We start from the raw sequence: 19,858 nt of genomic DNA, 5'->3' as shown, positions 1-19,858 counted from the left end.
GTAGGATTAGATCGTGGCATTTAAATTTACATAGTTTCTTGCATTCTAGATCCATGAGCACTACACACATTATATTCCATAATGAGTATATATGGAGATGAAAATCAGAAAAATGGGGAGTTAGGTAAGGGAAACCCCTACATAGTCAACTCGCCCCCACTCACATACTTTTTAGACATGCAGTATTCAAAAGTACATGATAAGTTAAAGATATAAGAGCCCATTTGGAAGAAATTCTCATATTTAACTTTCATTCTAAGATATGACACTATCAATTATAGGTTTTTTTTTTTCCTTGAACCCAACTTTTAACAATAGAGGCTTCAATCATAGATTGAGAAAGCCAAGTAGTGAATCTATAGATCCCAAATCTAGTTTTTGAGTTTAGAACTTTTAGGTATAGGTAGAAGTCAACCAATACCCAATAGTTACACCTATACCTAACCCAAATTAAAAAGCTTCTCATATTATTTTTGAAGGGTTTTAGTTGCCTAGTTTTAAAACCAATTCATTATGAGGCTCTGATATGCAAAAATTTAGTTCTTGAGAAATTTTTCTCTTCTCTTTTTTCATGGATACAAAAAATATATCTCGATTCATTTTATATACTTCTCTAGATTAGATTCACACATCTATCTTACTTGTATTTCATTCTCTTCATACATTAAGGATCAATTAGAGGTTCTAATTCTTCAAGGATGAGGTCTCATATGTGTACCCTATCTCCCTTAGTGGTACTTGTCAAATCTACTTTTTAGGAAAGGACTCCTTTTGATTATCTTGGGTACTATTATGGTTCTTTTGTATACATTTCTAAGATTTGGTAAGAAACTTGCCTTAACATTGATCACCATTTCTTACAATAAATTTTGGTAACTCAAACCTTTCATGCATCTGATACATTTTGTATTGGTTAGTTAGATCTTGTATGAATTTTATGTTAAGAAGTAAAGTCCATGCACAACTCAAAAGAGGGGGTGAATCAGTTGTGAACAAGTATAAGTAAATCCAAAATTGTAAAACTAATTACAAACAATCAAAATAATAATTCCCAATAATAAGAAGTCATATACAATAACACAATGATTTTTTTGACTATGAAAACCAGTGATCAAAGAAAAAACCTTGGTGGATATGGTACCCACAAGATAATAGACTAATATATAAGTTCCTTGTGAAACAATGTGACCTTATTATGAGTCAAATACTGTTAAATAAGTACAACATTACCATTAAAGGATATATACCTATTAGGAGACTTTAAACCCTTGTTAGAAGACTCTAACGCTATTAAAGATTGAAAAGAACAAGGAAATTCACTATCTAAGTTCTCCAACAAAAGTGGAAGATAATTCTTTCAGGAAAATATATCCAATGAACATGAACTGACTAATCTACAAATTACTTTCCAAAATAGTTCCTTTGAAGCTCGCTCAATCATCCAACATCGTCACTATTCTACTCTAACTATCCAACATCAAGGATCACATCACATGTATTAAGACATACAACTCTCACACACCTAAGAAAAGGATAACATATTTCCTTTATACTTCTTGCAAATAATTAATTAGGTCAAAAAAAATAGAGCTTCCCCAATATATACAATTAATTACATAGAATCATGCTAAGTCATATACACCTTCGTATGAATCAATATAACTATTACATTAAGTTTCCACATGTTACAATGAGAGTATTACATTTTCCAATGGTAAACCACACACTACGATAACACAACTCGGTACCGGTAAAATACATTGCATGTTACACACTAGTACTCTTTCCAAAATAATCTAAATGATTATTTCCTAGCATAAATGAATGAACAAGTATTCTACCATATTCAATGATTTCAATAATTAATTAATGTCATCCAATATGATATGGAAAAAATATTTGTAATTTTCTTTATCATGATTTCCTATACACAAGACTGCTACTGATCTTCACAAAATAGTATGCAACTCAACCAAAACATCACATAAATATAGTGAACATAGACATGATTTCATACATATTCTACTATACATGTGTAAGCTCACATATTCCATGTCCACCAGTAAAATATGGTAAAGATATATGTTATTATCTCTATCATGATTTCCTATACACTAGTCGACTACTATTCTTCACAAAACAATATGTAACTCAACCAAAACATCACATAAATATAACAAAAATAGGCATTATCTACACATATCCTGCTACACATACATGTAAGATTTGATATCTAAGTCTATTATTCACTATCCTTATTGATCTGATAAGTAGCTTGATACAAACTCAAACCTTGGACATGCAAAAAGGATAATTGACTGTAAAAGAAATTACAAAGAGCATTAAACTTAACAGAATGCAGTATTTCACAATGGATACCCACTAATAAACCCAGTACCATTAAGAATTTTCTTATGCAAATAAAGACATGGTATTAAAAAATGTATATAAATCTCTAATGCACATGCATATCTGTGACAAAATTTGAGTTTTTTCAACTTTTCTTATTGTCCATGCATATGGATTCAGCTTCAATTGTCCATTACTTGCCATATTGAAGATTAGTTAAAATTACAAGTCATATTTAATATCCAATGCCATATTCATCTTCATCACAGTCCTCAAGTTAAAATCTTGAATCAACTTCATTTAAACAATAATATTTTAGATTGACACTCACAAAAAACAAATTTCATTATATTTTTAAAAAAAACTTGGAATTATCGTCACAATTTTATTATATTTTTTTAAAAAAACTTGGAATTATCATAGGAATTTTGATGATTTTTTTTTTTGAAATAATGATAAATAGTCACAATGAAAATGATGGGGTTACCAAACCTACAATAAAAAAATATTATCATAGGTTTGACATCTTTGTAGGTGGGATGATGAGATTTATTTGGTATTCCAATGAACTATTCATCACACAAATGATGGTGTTGCCAAACTTGTGATGGTATTCTTTAATCACAGGCTTGACAACCTCATTACTACCACTTGTTAGAAATCTAATTGAAAAGATCATTGATGAAGAAGATTGATTGAAAGAGGGAGATTTTTGTTAAAAGAATGTTTTCAATCATTGTTTTGTCATTGATGTAAAACCTACTATTTGTAGGAATGACGATTGCTTACAAGATCCAAGTACTATCACTTAGTTGATTGATGGAGAGGATTTAATCAACAAGATGTAACAAGAGAACCTAAGGGAAAGGTTGAGTTATGATATTGTGATGAAGTGCAAGGATAAGTTAAGACAATGGTTAAACAATGTATTAATAACATATTCATAGATATAGAGGTTCGTCACTCTAAGAAACACTGGAAGTATAAGTTGTAACAAGGTTGACTACAAAGCTTAAACTAAGTTCATCAGTGGGTGTCAAGCAAGCTAGTTTAAGCTGAGAAAATTTTTAGTTGGAGCTAAGCATCAAAAATTCTAGTGTGTGCCAAGTGAATTTCAGGTGTGGAGTAAAGTTCAAGTGCCGAGTGAAGTTCAAGTGTCAAGTGAAGTTCAAGTGCCAAGTGAACTTTGGGTGTTGAGCATATGTAAAAATGTAGTAGGTGCCAAGTAACACAATATGTGCTGATCACCAAAGTTTCAATAGTGTCAAGCTGCTACATTATTTTAAAATTTGAAGATTCGCTAGATCTAAGCCAACATAGTTGTTACCTAGAATTTTGTAAACTATTTGGAGGATAAGGATGATGAGTTGGTGTACCAAATTGTGAAGTGGTTAGAAGGGTGTCAAGGAGAAGGCATCTAGGAGAAGGAAGAATAGAGCACAGAGGGTTTTCTTTGATAAGTGGTCAAAAAGAGATGATTGCACTAGTACATTGAGCATGAAGACTCAAGGAGACCAAGCTTGAAAGGAGGGCAAGTTGTCAAGAGTTATAGAGATTGAAAGCTAGGAAATGTTATGAGCTGAGAAGTGATCTGAGATTTGCAAGTTAAGTTGTATGTTGTAATCAGGTCAAAGACTTTCTAATACTCTCTAACAATTATATTAGATATGAAAATTCTATGGACTTAGGGTGGTTTAATAGCCATTTTAAAATCCTTTAATAGGGTGTCATTCCAAGTGAATGTACTCAAGTCCTCTAACCAAGCTCACTTCTAACAGGGTGGTTAAATCCTTTAACTAGATCACATTTAATAGTGTGTTATAGCCTTTAATACGGAAAGCCTTTCATAGGACATCACTTCAGAAGAGTGAGAATTGAATACCATGTTACTAGTGATTTTTCCCAAATTGGATTTCCACGTAAATCACTATGTTATGTGTTAATCTTCTTATGTGTTATGCTTGCATGTTGATTTACAATAACTTGTTGAATAGGAATGTTAAAGCTTGGATGAATGAATGGTTGAATGGGCTCACTACACTTAGTAAAAAATTTTGGAATAGGAAATTTGGACCTTGAATAATTGATTCACCCCCCCTCTAAATTATTCTAAAACATTTCTAACAATTGGTATCAGACCCATCTATTGATTTAGTTTCAAGGTACTAGAATTAGGAAGACTAGGATGTCCAAGAGAGAAGTTCCCAAGCTCAACAAAGAGAATTTTGTTGCATGGTAGAGTTTGATGAAATTGCATCTTGTATCAATAGGTGATACTGAAAAAATCTCAATTGGAATAGAACATGTAGACCTAACTGGACCTCTTACTGCAAATGACTTGAGAAAAAGGGAGAAGCATAATCAGGCAATGTTGGAGATTGCCTCTGCACTTAGCTATGCTGAATTTGATGACATCAAAGGATGTGAAATAGAACTCAAGATGTGGAAAGCCCTAATATATATCTATGGAGGAGATTAGAATGTTCAGAGAGCAAAGAGAGAAAGCCTCAGGGGAAAGTTTGATGACATGAAAATGGAGGAAGGAGAAAATGCTGCTCAATATGGTTCTAGAATGAAAGAAGTGGTAAGTGAAATAAGAAGTTTTGGGGGTCAATTGGAAGAAGAAATTGTAAACAATAAATACTTAAGAACCCTGCTCCTTATCTATGCTATTAGAGTTTCAGCCATCCAAGAGCTAAGGTGTGTACAAGGAAACACACTAACCTTTGAAGGAATAGTGGGAAGACTCACTGCATTTGAGTTATCCAATTTTGACAACTACAGACCTAAGAACCTTAAATCTACTTTGAAGACTAAGCTGACATTGAAAGAAACTGAGGAGGTGACATCAAAGAAGAAGAGAAGAAAAGAAAAACATGCATCTAGTGATACCAACATAGATGAGGAAGATGTGGAACAGTTGGAAGCACTAATGGCTAGGAGATTCCATAGAAGCAAAAGAAAATTCAAAGGTAAGCTTCCTATCATATGTTTTAATTTCAATGAAGTAGGACATATTGTTGCGAGGTATTCACAGAAGAAAAACTACAAAGAAGGAAACAAGTACAAGAACAAGAGAGAAGATGATAACAGAGATTACAAGGACAAAGGTAAAAGATGCTACATTGTTGAATAAGATTTTGATGTGAATGATGATGAAGTAGTCTATGTGGCCATGAAGGATGAATTAGATAAATATGAAGATGAAGCAACAACATTGGTAACATGTGTGAACAAGAATGACAAGTGGATCATAGACAGTGGATGCTCACATCACATGACAAGACATAAAATTAAGTTTATTACCTTTACTCAATATGATGAAAATAGTGTTAGATTTGGAAATGATGCTCCATGTCAAATCAAAGGAAATGGCTCAATTACACTTACTGAGAAAATTTCATATTATAATGCATACTATGTTAAAGGATTGAACTACAATTTTTTGAGTGTATCACAGTTAGCCAATGTAGGTTGCAAAGTAGAGTTTGAAAACAAATCTGTCAAGATCTATGACACTGATGGAAATCTGATATTAAAAGGTGAACGAATAAGAAGTAATATGTTTTACCTAGATATGGAAGATGCAACATGTCTTGTTGTTATACTTGATGATGTGTGGTTATGGCATAAAAGATTGTATCATGTCAACTTTGACAATTTTATTAGTATTAGCAAAAAGAAAGTCAGAGGGCTGCCAAAACTAACGAAACCTAAAAGCACAATGTGCAAACAATGTCAACTAGGGAAGATGACTAAGTCTAGTTTCAAAAGAAAAACATACACTTCCAAAGAAGTACTAGAACTAGTCCATACAGACTTATGTGGGCCAATACACGTGCAAAGCTACCTAGGAGATAGATACATAATGCTATTTGTAGATTACTATTCAAGGATGATGACTATAATGTTCTTAAAGAAAAAATCTAATGCATTTCAAATGTTTAAGTGGTATTTGGCTAGAGTTGAGAAGGAAAAAGGAAAGAGTCTGAAATTCCTAAGATCAGACAAAGGAGGATAATTCACATCAAAAGAATTTGAGATATTCTGCAATGAAAAAGGTATTAAAAGGCAAACATTATCACCAAGAACTCCACCTTAGAATGGAATTTTTGAAAGAAGGAATAGATCAATAATAGACTATGCAAGAACCTTGATGATGGAGAAATTTTTTTCTCTAAAGTACTGGAGAGAAGCTATACGCATTGTTGTTTACACCCCAAATAGAGTCCAAGTCAAGAAAGGAACAAATGCAACACCTTTTGAATTGTGGTATGGTCACTCACCTAATGTAAAACATTTCAAAGCATTTGATTGTAAATTTTATATTCTTAAAGATACTAAAAATAGAAAGTTTGATGCAAAGAGTGATGAAGGGATATTCCTCGGATACTCCACTAGGAGAAAAACATATAAGTGTTTGAATACTAACACTAACAAGATTGTGGAGAGGGAAAATGTAAATTTTGATGAGCATGCAAAAGTCCAAGTTGATGAGTCCAATAAACTAGAGGATTATAGATCCATTGTATACTTATATGAAGGAATGACTAGTGAAGACAATGATGCCAATCAAGTTGGGAATCAACAACAAATTTCAGTATCAACTGAGTCACAACCAATGAATGTCAAGCTGCATTTAGAAGCTGAGTTGTAGAATGAGAAAAATGTACATGCCGACTCTAAAAATAGTACACATGAAAGAGATGATTAAATACCAAATGAAGGAGAGAAAAATGACTCTGAAGCTAAAGGATCAAACATGGAAAGAAAGATAGAACCAAGGTTAGCCAAGTATGTGAGAAGACATCACCCTATAGATCAAATCATTGGTGACATGGATGCCAGACCAATGACATGGAACAGACTAAGGAATGAATCATGTCTGTTGAACAAGGTTGAGCCCAAAATAATAAAAGATACACTACAAGATGATGAATGGTATAAAGCCATGGAAGAGGAGATAGATTAGATTGAGAACAACAAAACTTGGACACTAGTTCCTAGACCAACTGACAATAATGTAATTGGCACCAAATGGGTATTTAGGAACAAACTTGATGAGAATGGAGAGATAACAAGAAACAAAGCCAGATTAGTTTGCAAAGGCTATGCACAAGAAGAAGGATTAGACTATGGGGAAACTTTTGCCCTTGTTGTAAGAATGGAATGAGTAAGAATATTACTTTCTTATGCTACTTACAAAGGATTCAAACTCTACCAAATGGATGTGAAGTCTACTTTTTTGAATGGTATACTAGAAGAAGAAGTCTACATAGAAAAACTAGAGGGATTTGTTGATGACAAGAACAAGGATATGGCTTCTAAATTGCACAAGGCACTTTATGGTTTGAAACAAGCACCTAAAGCATGGTATGAGAGACTGCACAAATATCTTGTGAAGATTGGATTTGAGAAAATAGATGACAACAAAAAATTGTACATCAAAGCTAAAAAATGTAAAGAGATTTTGATATCTAAAATCTTTGTTGATGATATAATATTTGGAGGAAAAGATGTTCTATGTAAAGATTTTGTTGATCAAATGAAACATGAGTTTGAAATGTCAATGTTTGGAGAAATCAAGTTCTTTTTTGGATTGCAAGTACATCAATTGAATCATGGTATATTCATGACCCAATAAAAATACATCAAGGACATACTCAAGACATTTGGATTAGAAGACTCAAAATCAGTTAGCACACCAACAGAAATAGGACATAAGTTATCCAAAAATGATGAGTTTGCTGAAGTGAATCAGACAATGTATAGATCAATGATTGGAAAGTTGTAGCATGTTGTACATAGTAGACCAGATAGCGCATTAGTTGTTAGGATAGCAACAAGATTTTTTGCAAATCTAAGAGAAAATCATCTGATGGCAGTAAAGAGAATACTGAGGTACTTAAAAGGAACTAATGACTTTGGTCTATACTACAAGAAGGGTGAAAAGTTTCAGCTAAGAGCTTACACTGATGCATATTGGAAAGGTAATATTGATGATAGAAAATGCACTAGTGGAGGAGCACTTTTCTTATGGAAAAGAGTAATTATATGTACCAAAAAAAAGCAAAGTTGTACCTTATAGTCCACTACAGAAGCTAAATATGTTGTAGCTACTATAAATTGCACCAATATTGTATGGATCAAACATTTGCTGCAAGGTATGAAGGAAGAGGTAACTGAGCCTATGATACTCTATTGTGATAATATGATACTCTATTGTGATAATACAAGTGCTATCAACATATCAAAGAACCCTGTAATGCATGCAAAAACCAAGAATATTGCAATTAAGTATCACTATGTAAGAGAATTGGTGGAAGACAAACAAGTAAAGATGGAATATGTTAGTCCAAAGGAACAAATTTTTGACATATTCATCAAAGCACTACCTAAAGATGCTTTTGAGTATTTTAGAGGTAAGTTAGGGGTCATACCCTTAACCAAGGCTACTTAAGAAAAAGAAAGACTGCCCTACATCAAATGAATCGATTGCTGAAATATTACACATTAATGTAGAGGATACTTACTTTAGGATTTTTCCTGAAGTAATTAAGGTGATGAAGTTCCAAATCAATCACAATCAAGGTGGAAGAGAGAAAAATTGAAAGAGCCTGCAAATTATACACTTGTATGTTAAGATGCTGATAGTATGTCTTTGGCATTGTTGTCAAAGAGGGAGAAATAGTAGAAAACTGATCAACAACTGATGAGAAGATAGAGGGAGAAAATGTAAAAAATAATCAAATGGATTGAGGAAGAAGAAGTGGTAAGAAAAAAAATCATCAGTTGAGGGTGAAGAATGAAGGAATTGATCAGAATAGCAAAAGACGAGCAATGCATAAAGAGGGAGAGAATGTAAGAAGGAAGAAAATAAAGAAAAATGATACAACAGATATGAGGGAGAAGTAAAAAGGAAGAAACTAATGGTAACACAATTACTTTTTGGAATTTGACTTACTATTCTAACCTAGTTAGCATGGTTGAATAGTTTAGATTGATGGTTGATCAGTTTGGTTTGCCATCAATGCCAAAGAGGGAGATTTTTAGAAATCTTATTGAAAAGATCATTGATGAAGAAGATTGATTGAAAGAGGGAGATCATTGTTAAAAGAATGTTTTCAATCATTGTTTTGTCATTGATGTCAAACCTACTATTTGTAGGAATGACAATTTATTATAAGATCCAAGTATTATCACTTAGTTGATTGATGAAGAGGATTTAATCAACAATATGTAACAAGAGCACCTGAGGGAAAAGTTGATTTATGATATTGTAATGAAGTGCAAGGATTAGTTAAAGCAATGGTTAAATGATGTATTGATAACATATTCAAATATATAGAGGTTGGTCATGCTAAGTAATACTGGGAGTATAAGTTGTAACAAGGTTGACTACAAAGCTTAAACTAAGTTGACTACAAATCTTAGTTGGTGGCGAGTGAACTTCAGGTGCCGAGCATTAGTAAAAATGTAGTAGGTGCCGAGTAACATAGTATGTGTTGAGCACAAAAATTTCAATAGTGTTGAGCTGCTACATTATTGAAAAGTTGAAGATTCACCAGATCTGAGCTAACATAGTTGTTATCTAGAATTTTGTAGACTATTTGGAGGATAAGGATGATGATTTGGCGTGCCAAATTGTGAAGTGGTTAGAAAGGTGTCAAGGAGAAGGAATCTAGGAGAAGGAAGAACAGAGTACAGAGGGTCTACTTTGATTAGTGGTTAGAAAGAGATGATTGTACTGGTACATTAAGCATGGAGACTCAAGGAGGCCAAGCTTGAAAGGAGGGCAAGTTTTCAAGAGTTACAAAGATTGAAATCCAAGCAATGTTATGAGCTGAGAAGTGATCTGAGATCTGTATGTTAAGTTGTATGTTGTAATCAAGTCAAATACTTTCTAATACTCTCTAGAATTGTATTAGATATGAAATCCTATGGACTTAGGTTGGTTTAATAGCCATTTGTAAATTCTTTAACAAGGTGTCATTCCAAGTGAATGTACTACAGTCCTCTAACCAGGCCCACTTCTAACAGGGTGGTTAAATCCTTTAACCAGGGCACATTTAATAGTGTGTTGTAGCCTTTAATAGGGTAACTTTAGAAGAGTGAGAATTGAGTAGCATGTTACTTGTGGTTTTTACCAAATTGGGTTTCCACGTAAATCACTGTGTTATGTGTTAATCTTCTTATGTGTTATGCTTGCATGTTGATTTACAGTAACTTGTTGAATAGGATTGTTAAAGCTTAGATGAATGAATGGTTGAATGGGCTCACTAAACTTAGTAAAAAAGTTTGAAATAGGACATTTGGACGTTGAATAACTAATTCACCCCCCTCTCAGTTATTATAGAGCATTTCTAACACCGCTATTGTGAATGTTTGTTAGAAATTTGATAAAAACCCTCATCAAAATTCTGATGACAATTCCAAGTTTTTCATCACTTCCATAACTTCTTTTGGTCAATATTTTTCAACATATTGGTCATCAAACTTGTGATGAAAATGCATTTGTGAACAGTGCTGACAAAAAAAACAACAATGAGTGGTATTTTCTCTTTTTCATCAAAAGTATGATAATTAGGTGTTGATCTAATGAACTTTCACTTAATTATGTCCCATGATGTCTAATTATCCCTAGTCAAATCTATTATATCAATGATATGATTTTCATGTTACAAACTAAGATGAAAAATAATTATACCACATAATCAAGCTATAGTAGACTTAGATCACTATGCCAAGGACCAAACTAAGGACTATGCATTGTAATTTCAAAACTAAAACAAATTTTGAAAGTATAATTTTTGGTCACAGTCACTAAAAAATTATAGAAAATTTTATGCACTCTCAAAAATATTATACCTAAAAATAAATTCATTTGAGCCCAAACGAGGCCTATCAAGTTGAAAAAAATGAGATTTGTGATTTTAAAAAATAAATTAGGAAACAAATGTATACAAAAAATCAGTACACTTTTATAAACACTTATTCTCAAGAATACCCATGACAAAGAGCATCTCAAGAGATGACCTATAGCTTCCTATATAGGACATGGAAGAGTTATTAAATGGTGGTTTTTAAATGAACCTAGCTTATGAAAACCCTTGCAAGGTGCACCATAGAATTAAGATTAACAAATAAAAGAAAGGATGCCAGTATCCAAGAGTCCACAATGGATGTGAAACAAATGCAAGATCTTTAAGCTCGATGAAATGCAAGATCCAAGCTAAGATAACAAGAATGATAGTGTTAAAAATCCTCCTAATTAAGCTACATGAGCTAATCTAGAGCATAAATGAAGGCTAAGTTAAGAAAGCTCCAAGTCCTTTAGAGCTCCAAAGTCACCAAGAAAACGTTCAACATAACAATAGCATGAGAGTGTAAGATTGAAAGAATGAGGAAAAGACTCTTTTTTGTAAAGCCCACACTAGCACCCTATTCTAGATCCTGATGAAATAAATATGGTAGGAGTTAATTGAGTTATGATTAACATTTTTTTTTCTTACTAATAATGATTTAAGGGATCCCGTAGGAGACTAATGAAGATTTTGATACTCTATCCCGTAATATTAGGTTGATAAGATAAGACCACATGGAAATGAGATTTAAAATGTTCAAGACAAGAACCTGACCCTGAGACACTACATATGATCTACTAAGATGTTAGGAAGGATAAGATAACATTCAACCTACTAAGAACAACTGTGAGTATAGGTTATGATGATGATCAGACATATGGGTATGTTTGAAATTGGTTCTCAAGTATTATGACATAATTATTGAAATATTCTAACAGTCTGTGGAGTGAAACCTAGAAAATCACACAAACCCCTCATAATGTGATAAAGGGATATTTCTAGGAATGTCCCTATGTTTAACTTGATCAAAAGTTACGAGTTAATCGATCTGCACATATCCATTTTATATTGTTTTTACGATTCACTAAAGATGACTTAGAGTTTCATTGTTATGTGAGAAAGAGTTGTGATGATACTCTGATTGAAAATGATTTATAGTAAAAAGGATTACTGTTGATACACATATTCGATATTTTAATGTTTTAAATAGTTTATGAGAGTGGTAATGCAATGTTTTGAATATGCACTTAGATGAAAGTTAAATAGAATATGATATTGCAATGTTTTACTGATAGTACTTAGAACAGAAATGATTAGATGATAATTAATTGTATATGTTAATGAGAAGTGTGAGGTATTGGATCAATGTTGTACGTGCTTGTATGTATCCTATATTATTTTGTTGGGTTACTGATGTTTAAGTTGAGTGTGCAGGAAAGTTGAACCATGGAAACTTAATAGGGAAACAAGGTATAGACACATGTTTAATGACTCTGCCAAGGTGAATCTTTGTAAGATTCGTGAACCTTGTTGTGATGTGCTTATTTCGTAAAAATGAGATGTGTATGTGTGTGTCACTTGACACTTGTGCTTGTTATGTGAAATGACATGTTATTCATCAATTGATCATGTGGCCACCTTGCTCTATGCTATATGCTTCGATTGAGCAATTTGTTTATTGTCTTAGTTAGAAAAGGACAAGGTTATCACCTCTGGAAAGAAAATTTGAAATTTGAATTACCTAGCTTTAGAAGGGACATAAAGTAACTTTAAGGTAAATTGTGATTAAAATTAACCTTACCCATGATAGTACTATAGGTTAGGAGGTTATTAATGACCTCTATGGTGTCTAGTGGACCTAGGAGACCTCATGAAAATGACATTCTTCATTGAATCCGAAAATAAAAGGGTTATAAATGGAGGCATGGCTAAATTGAAACTCACTTGGAAACTCTCTACTTTTAGAGACTAATAGGGTTGAAGAAAGAGGAGGGAGCTCTATTGCAAGTATTCATTGACTTTCTTGGAGGAAGGTTGGTAACATGATCCATGAAGTCTCTTCATTTTTACATGTAGGTTAGAAATGGTGTTTTCATTTCATGATGAGATTGTGGTGTCTTGTGGTGTATTTGTGAATAGATCTTGTTGTATGTTGCGTGTGGATAGTGTGGTGGGAGTCTTTCTTGAATTTGTTGTTTCATGTTATATGTCTTGTGAATTGGGTGTGAGGCATCACTCACCCTTGGGAGGGAAGAGATGCCTAGGGTGAAGGGGTTAGTTGGGCTCACACATGGAGTTGAGGAGTTCTCCCTTGTGTGGAGATGGTTGAATATGTTTATGGAATGCAAATTATCTTGCTCACTTGCATCTTGGGAGGTATAAGGTGGTACGAGGAAGGGAAGATGTTGATTGCCCCAAAAGGGCATTTTGAGCATGTTGATTGCCTCGAAAGGGCATTTTGATATTGAAAAGACGTGAATTTTTATGGTTATGCAATCTTCCTCATGATGAGAGCCCACCTTCACCCATTTCTTGATTCATTTGTTGAATCTTTATGCATAACCTTGGATGGGATGTGTTGTGATGTCTTGTGTTAAATCTTCTCTCATTTTTGTGTATGTTCATGGAATGGGAATGTTATGAGTGCAACCGTTTATGCCTTGTTTCCCTGAGCTGAGTGGGTGGCCTCCTTGAGGCCTAGGTTGGGAGGTGAGCCTCCATGGTTCATTATTTTTATCTCTTATCTGCAGGTTCTTATTGAATGATTCTTGAAAACTTGGAGCACTCAATGTCTTCCATGTGCATAGGAGCTGAAAACATTCTTGTTGTATTTTGAGTGGAAGCTATGAGTAAAATTGAGTAGCTTTAGTGCTTCCCATTGTCAAGAAGTTTCCTATTGTTAAGAAGTTTTGGAAGAACATTTAAATTTAGGGAGTAGCATTTCTATTGTATTAGCTGACTAAAGAAATCTCACCACCTTTTTATGTATTAGAAGAATCATTAATAGAACATGTAAAGTGTGTAAGAAGATAAGTAGTCTTGGTTCTTTAAGTTGATGTGTTTCTTCTTATCTATTTAGATTGCTAGAATGACTCTCATTATCATGGAAGGATAGAATTAACTAGAAGTATCAGATCATGTAATGGTATTAAAATGTGATTTCAATTCTTTTAAATAAATTAAGATACATGCATATTAGCATTGGATCCTTATAGATGAACGTAATATTAGTTCCTAAGCAAGTGATTTACCCAATTTCAATACTATCATATTAGAATTAATTCAGTTGGGTTCATCTTAGACTTCTAGCATGTTTTTCCATATGTTGTTTTAAATTGGGTTCTTTGTCCAAGTGATCTAATAAATTTATTAATTTAAATTGTAAGAACAATTTTAATAATTCATAATGTATCATTGCAATAATCTATGGTGGATGACTTCTATTAAAGGAGAAGAAATTCAAAATAATACATATAAAGTGTATGGAATATAAAAACTAACTAGTTGAAGGTGCCAATTTATCTCTTTGGAATTTATATGGAAAGGTAACTAAATACCCTCCTTCAATTATAGAGGATTATTTTATTAGCTAAGAACCCACCTAGGACTCTAGAGAAATAAGACATTCCTAGCTAGAAAGGATTTTCAAAATAAACAATGAACTATAAAATCAAAATGTCTAATCACCATCCATAGAGAAATAAACTTAAAATCATACTAATCATGCTAAAATTAATGCTATGCATGACTCTTGGGATAGCCTTTTTGACTTCTAAGGTGCCCTCTTTTATAACCATAAACAAGGTCAAAAAAAAAAAAGTAAACTAAGTGTATCCAATGCCAAATCAAAACCAATCCTAGACGTCATCATTTGAAGACATGGAAAAAGGGTACTAAGGAGATTTAAATGTGCTGACCCTATCATCAAACTCCTTGCTCTCCTTGACAGTGACATCTCCCTTGAGTTTAGGAATGGAAAAAAAAAAGTTTCTATGAGAGGAAGGTACCTTGGAGAGTGCACTTCCTCTCCCATCCTTTCCTTACCTACCTCCACCCACCTAGGCACTCATGTGGCAAGGGGGAAACTTAATAAACTTTATTGTGCTAAGTTTTCAAAACAAAATATATCATATACAAGGTTGACTATAAAAGCATGCATTTGAAAAGAGAGGAAGGGCTAGGTTGCATAGGGTAGAGTGGTATGATAGCTCTAGTACTTTAATGATGTAGGCTAAGATCCCTAGTCTAAGTGCTTAGATGGAAGTGGAAGCAAATAGGAATAGTTAAGTAGTTTTAGTTTTTTTTTTTTTAAACTAGATTGGTAGAACAAGTGGGTTTGAATTTTAGTTTAATTTTCATTGATTTTTTTTTGTGACACTCAAATGCACAAGTTATGTTGATATATAAGTTGGGTGTAATTATTTAATTATGTAAATGGTCATATTAATATGTAATGAGTTTAAGAAATTTGAATGCTAGGACTAAGGCGATCATAGATAAGTGGGGATGTAATGGGTAACTAGAGATACGTATGATATTAGGATTATATATATATTACATTATATTAATTAGATATATATATTATTTAAACTATATTATATTATTTAGATATACATTATATTATTTAGTGGTTATTTTGGCCAAGAGTAGAATAGATAAGATAAACAAGTAGGGCACTTAATTTTGAATATGTGATCAATACTTGCTTGTCCATTGCCATTGTTCTTAGACATAATTACCAATGTTTTGGTGTAAATATAAGGAGGTACAAGACTAGACGATAATCTGATCGGGCTAATATTCGCACAATATTACCTAATGCAGTAGCTTTGATGTAGTATTAAATAATAGTAATGTTAGCATTTTCATGGAAGATGTAAACTAAGAATAGTAGGTATAGGTGTTTTTAAGTTATAACTATAATACTAGTTAACTAACCCTAGTAAGTATAATAATAATAATTGATAAAAGGGTAACCCTAATATTGATGGAAGCAAATTGATTAATGATTCATCCTCTCGTGGTAGTTCTCAGGGCTATCACCGTTATATTTGCATAATTTGGATCGCACTTGCACAACAAAGTATCTTGGTTTATGTACAGAACAATAAGGGCTCGTAATCTGAACCCCCAGGTGAAGCCATCTTGATCCATTAGTGAACTTAAACAACTCCAAGTTTAAATATGAATAGTGTTCCTTTAATCTGATCGACAAATTTAGTTAGGTAAATTCTGAATCTTCATCGTAAACTATAAACTTAGAATGCAACTCACACATTTAATTACACAGAGTAATAATCAAGTATAACCACAACCTGATAGGAGTGTAAACCCCTGCATAGTGTACACCAAATCATTCAACTAAATAGTAAACATTAATGCATCTTTAAAATTTAAAACAAAACATTGGTTGTGTTCTTCCGTCAAAATTTGTGGCATGACAAGTTTTTTTCTTCTGTCAAAATTTGTGGCATGACATTTTTAAATATAAATGGATGGTAGATATTAAAAGGTAAAAGAGGCATAATCAAGGATGGATAATGCATCTTGAGTGATCCATGTGAATAAGAATCTCACCTGAGCAAGATCAACAATGGTGTTTAAGAGGCAATAGATGTGTGGAGGAGAATTAAAGCTATTTTGAAACTAAATATTCCTTTCACATACAAAATTATGCCTCTAATGTGAGACAAAAATGCCTTTTCTTTTATTTTAAAAAAAGGAATGATATTTTTTAAGTGCACACATAGGATAGGGTGGGACTTGGGCAACTTTATTTCATTAAAAGGAGGGAAGTTCTTTCAATTAAATAAAATACTTAGGATAAAGTTGTCAAACCATATGTTATAATCGAATAAAGAGAAAAATAATGATTTGATCAAAGATAAGAAATAGATAAATTTAGCAAAAATACTAGAAAGGGGGCTCATAGTTTAGATGACCATTTTGGGTGATTACAATAGAGACTCAAAATCACCAGCACCTTTGTGTACATTATGAAATTCTATCCTGAAAAATAAACTTTCTCAAAAAATGGAGTTTGGATGAGTGAGATATCGTTATTTCAAAATCACCTTTGAAATTATGTTTTCTAAATCATTGTCAGCACACTTCCAAAATTCAATTTTCTCTAGACTTGGCCTCGGATGTTTGATTCAAATTGAACCTACTTAATATGATTCCAACCTTTGATTTGCACCAACAACCTCCAAATTTCACATACAATAAAAAGCCACAAAATACAAAACCCTAAATTCACTCTAAATAGATTATGTGATGATTATGCCAAAACTGACAAATTCTTCATCCATAACTAAATCAAGCCAATATTGATATTCTTGAGAAGAGGTCTTCACACCCTGAGAATTTTAATACCATGCTAGAGTTTCTTTGATAGGTGCATGTTAGAGTTTTAGGTGACTCTACAACACCCTAGGATCAAATGAAAAGCCAACATAACTTCCACGAAGATATTGGTAAGATAGTTACATTAAGATGCAAGAATAATATTATTGATAATATATACAATTCAATTGATTGGGCATTACATTAATTCTATTAATCAAAATATACATAATAGGCCTTGTTATATAGGAAAGGTGATAAGAGACAATGATAAAAACTATATAACCTATCACTTACACAAGGTGGAATCACATGTACACCAAAGATAGATCATCCTCCATTATGAAATTGAGTATGTGCAATTATGACAATGATAATGTGACATGTGCACTAAAGGTAGACTTAGATAACAACTATCACCACTTAGAGTGGAATTCTCCAACACCATGTGCTTAATTAAGGTGCAAACTTCAAGGCACCTCAATGAAAAACTACTATGTAATGCACTATCTTGAGTAAGTTGTGTAATTAGTGAATTTATAATTACACTAACACTCTTTCCTTCACTTCTTTATCATCTTTCTTTTAAATATGTTTTGGTTTGCATCTTTTCTATTTTTCTCCTATTGCTCTCTTACATCTTATTGATGGACCACATAGTGACCGAAACATTGATGCCAAAAATAAATAGTTACATAATCAAATTTAGAAGAAAAATTTAGAAAAAATATAGGTTGTAGAAATTTTCTCACATTGAGAGTGCTCCTTTTCAATTTGATAAACTCGCTCCATCTTCCACCCATATATTTTGGTCATGAGAGGTTTGTTTCATTTTATTTTCACATGGGTGTATTTTTCTTTCCTAATTGAATCTTAAATTTATGTTTCACTTATTTCCTTTAGGTTTTTCTTTATTTCCCTTGTGCACACCAAAATTTTACCATTCTCCAATGTTTACCTTAAAAATAAAAATAAAAACTTAATAGAATTCCACATTGGGTATGAGTAAAGTTGATAAGGTATGGTTGAAAATTATAAGAATGGTAATATTCATATTAATGAAGAAGAAACATTTAACCATGATGCACACATGGAAAAAATGAATTAGCAAGGTATTGATTTCATTACATGAATTTTTTTTCCTAATCTTTACAATGAGAAATCAATGTTAGTCTTATGCATTTAGTTGATGTTCCTCACAAATATTGGTTAAAGGTCAAGGAAAATATATTTTTATAATATCCTTTGAGTAGTGTGTTGTTGGAAATAATTGAAAAGCTCATGATTGAGGAGTAATGGAACTGATAAAGAATTTTTCAATCACTGTTTTGTCATTGATGTCAAACTTGCTACTTGCAGGAATGACAATTGCTTTAGTAATCCAAATACTACAAGTTGGTTGATTGACAAGGAGGTGGCAATCAATAAGATGTAACTAGAGTACCTAGAGAAAGGTTGAAGTTAAGATGTTGTAATGAAGTATAAGGATCAGCTAAGCCATTGATGAAATAGTGTATTGATGGCATACTCTAAGACACAAACGATAGACACACCAAGACATATCAAAGATGTAAGGTTTAGCTAATTCATTTGTACAACCTAACTAAGTTCATAAGAGAGTGTCAAGTAAGCTAGTTAGTGCCAAATAGATTCTTAGTTGAAGTCGAGCAAGTTCACCTTTAGAGTGTGTCGAGTAAATATCAAGTGCTAAGTGATCTTCAAGTGCCAATTAAATATCAAGTGCCAAGCGAAGATCAAATGCCAAACAGAATACAGGAGTCGAGTAATACAGAGGGTGTCGAGCATTAGTAAATCAATAATTTCAAGTTGCTGCATTATTTTGAAAATTGAAGATTTTCCAGATTTGAACCGACATGGTTGTTATCTAGAATTATGTGAATCAAATGGAAGATAATAATGATGAGTTGGTGGCACAGAACACTATGTAAACCATTTTTTGGCAAATACAATTGGATTCTAGATGAAATTTCTAGATAAGAGCAAGATATGGGATAGATACATTGTATCTTACCTAATCTATTGAAACCCTAAAATTGGAGAGGGAGAATTGAGCTAAAAAGAGATTTCAGATTTCTATTTGAGGAATCATAAGGTCATGAAGCAAAAAGGGAGAGGTGGTCAAGCATGAAATCATGAAGTGCTGAAGAAGGTGCTAAGGTGAAAGAGAGCACATACACTCTACTTCAATAGGTGACCATAGATATGATTGCATTTGTATGATGAGTAAGAAGGCTCAAGGTGATGATGCATGAGATGATAAGCTAATAGATCTGAAGTGA

This window comes from Cupressus sempervirens, chromosome 7 (genome assembly GCF_028749045.1).
Source record: "Cupressus sempervirens isolate cs-2001-9-10 chromosome 7, ASM2874904v1, whole genome shotgun sequence".
Classification (NCBI taxonomy): Eukaryota; Viridiplantae; Streptophyta; class Pinopsida; order Cupressales; family Cupressaceae; genus Cupressus; species Cupressus sempervirens.
Note: the sequence above shows the minus strand (reverse complement) of the source record.